Source organism: Otolemur garnettii, unplaced genomic scaffold (genome assembly GCF_000181295.1).
Source record: "Otolemur garnettii isolate 467f Iridium unplaced genomic scaffold, OtoGar3 scaffold00155, whole genome shotgun sequence".
Classification (NCBI taxonomy): domain Eukaryota; kingdom Metazoa; phylum Chordata; class Mammalia; order Primates; family Galagidae; genus Otolemur; species Otolemur garnettii.
The window spans coordinates 4,238,551-4,241,623 of record NW_003852550.1 but is presented as its reverse complement, the minus strand read 5'-3'; positions in this window follow the sequence as shown (position 1 = coordinate 4,241,623).

The window sequence follows — 3,073 nt, the reverse complement described above, 5'->3', positions numbered from 1 at the left end:
AAGTGCAGAACTAAGGACATGACTACTGGTGCTTATTAAAGATTCCTTGCTATTTTCACAAGAGTAGGGGCGTTAGACTCTTGTCTACTGGCCAAATTCTAAATCGGGAGATTACATTCTGCTTTCCTAAATTCCCCTAGCAGAAGCAGCCATCCATGGTATCCTACTTTGCTTCCTGTGCTAAACTGTTGTGTGATGTTTAAATGGCTCTGATTGTCTACTCTAGAAGTATCACTTTTTAGTGGGGTGGGAAGTAAGTCGGTACCTTTTGCCTGCTATTGTATTCAATCCAGTCTCAAACAAAGTAAAAGCTAAATCATGAGAGTTACAGATAAATCACACACACACACACGCGCACACACACACACACAAACACAAACACCCTAATAGCCTGCTAGTTATTGTGGTGCTTTAAAAAAAAAATCTGCTCTCTACTCTGCAACATAGACCAAAAAAAAAGAAAAAAAAAAATTAAGGCTTTTTTTTTCTTTTGACTTCACTAGTAGCTGACAAGGAATTGTTATTTGCCTCAAATATAAAGTTAATTCTAGCTATGATGAGATTTGGGGATGAAATCACACATCACCAGCCAATTAAACTATCTCTTTTGTCTTTAAGGTGCAATCATCCCAGGCAGTTGATCTATCTCATAAATATTTTTGGAAGAAGATTCCTCATCTTTCCTTGTTAACATATTTCAGTGTCTTTTAATCTTTCCAGACAATCATTCTTATTTTTGTTTAACATCAGTTCCACTTACTGTAGTCTAATGTCACTCTCTTTTGTCCTTTGCAAACCTTGTTATTATACATTAGTATTGAGAAGCAGTATAGCATAATGGCATGGTTTTTAGAATCAGATATGCTGTATTCCCATCTTGGCTATGTCACTTTTTTTTTTTTTTTGAGACAGAGCCTCAAGCTGTCCCCCTGGGTAGAGTGCCGTGGCATTACAGCTCACAGCAACCTCCAACTCCTGGGCTCAAGCGAGTCTCCTGACTCCGCCTCCCAAGTAGCTGGGACCACAGCGCCTGCCACAACGTCCGGCTATTTTTTTTTTTTTTTTTGGTTGCAGCCGTCATTGTTGTTTGGCGGGTCCGGGCTGGATTCAAACCCGCCACTTTAGGTGTAGGTGGCTGGCGCCTTAGCCAGTTGAGCTATAGGCGCCGAGTCGGCTATGTCACTTTCTAGGCGTGTGATGTTGGTCAAGCTACTTCTGAGGTTTAATTGCCTCATTTATAAATGAGCAATTTCAGAGCATAACTGTGAAGATCAAATAAGATATTATTTTGCCAGGATTAGGGGCTAAGATAAAGCATGGTACGGGGTGCTTAAAAAATGTTTAATACATAGTAGCTATTCATCTGATTATGGACAAGATATCTGACATAATTCATGAACTTTTTGAGAGAGGGAAGCGTACTTCCTGTGTATACTCTGGATTTCAACAGAAGTACAGTGTTGTGCACATAGTATGGCGCAAAGGCTCAATATTTACTGAATGAATCACTGTCTTTTTGCTTCTTTTTTTTCCTGAGTAGAATGAACAACCCCCACTGTTTGCAAGATCCCACACACTTAGATCAAAGGTGACAAAAATCAGTCTTCAGTTTCCAAATATTCAGATACTTGACTTTGTCTAGATGTTTTGGCATGGCGTAGGTCCAATCCAACTAACTTATACTTTCCATTTTTATTAGGTTCACTTCTATGAATTCTAACAGTTGATTTTTTTATTTTTTATTAAGCTGCATCTTTGGTGCCAAGAATGGAATTGACTCAATTATATGCCTCCTCATCCATCCAAGCATTTTTTTTTTTATTATTTCAAAGTTTTATGGTGATGCAAATGTTTCTGGTTACGTGGATTGCTTTTGTTACACATCCAAGCATTCGTTCTTTTTTGACACAGACCCTCACTTTGTTGCCCCTGGTAGAGTGCTGTGGCGTCATAGCTCACAGCAACCTCAAATTCCTGGGCTCAGGTGATCCTCTTGCGTCAGCCTGCCCAGTAGCTGGGACTACACGCGCCTGCCCCAACGCGTGGCTAATTTTAGAGACGGGGTCTAGCTCTTGCTTTGGCTGGTCTTAAACGCATCAGCTCAAGCAATCTACCCGGCTCTGCCTCCCAGCGTGACACATCCAAGCATTTTTAATTGAGAAATTTTAAAAAATGAATATTAAGAACTAATTATATACTTAAATGAAACTTTTCAACTCGTGACTAAGTACACTACCTGCCCTATTTATCTCTAAGATCTGCGCAGTACAGATGTTTCTAAGTGTTTTTTACCCCAAGCCAAAAAACAAAACCAAAACCCCGAAGAAGTCACCACTGCAAGCCCCCAAAACACAATTAACATCATTGCATCGCCGAGATGTTGGTTAGGGATTTTATTGTTGGCTTTTAAACTTTTTCAGAGAGCGAGGACGGGAAGTCAAGGAAACAAGTACAAGATACATACATTTAATCGAGCTTGAATATTTGTTGATGAAGAAAGGAAAGAGTATTGCTTTTCTTTCGTAATCTGGGAAAACCCCTGGTGTTTGCTTAGGTTGCTACTAAAGACAACGCAGCTTGACTATTACCCCGGCTGCTTTGTCATACTTTGCAGGGCGGGCTCAGGTGTTGAGTCCGAGACCTGCTTGCTCACACTCCAACGGTTCAGAAACCAGTGTATTTGAGGCCGGGTGGCTCAGGTTCCACTTAACTGTGCTCAAGTGTCCCTAACACTCCATGCAGCGGAGGTCATCGAGCTCTGCTTTGGGACTTGGATGCTTACTTTGGACTTTCTCCTTCCTTCTCCCCCGGTAACTAGTTTCCCTTTCCCTCTTTCCTCCCCCGGCATGCCCACCTCCTCCTGTTGCTCCCATTTGCCACTGTCTCCCTCTGCTTTCCTTTGCCTTCCTTTCTAATCGGCTTCCAGTTTTCCATCCTCTGCTGCCTCGGGGATTGGGGCTGGGGCTGCGGCTCGAAAGAACCGCGAATTGGGCAAGACAGGCGCGAGGCGCCCAGCAGCGACAGCGTGGGGCGCGCGCCGAGGCGGGGCGCGCGCGGGGCAGCCCAGTTGGGG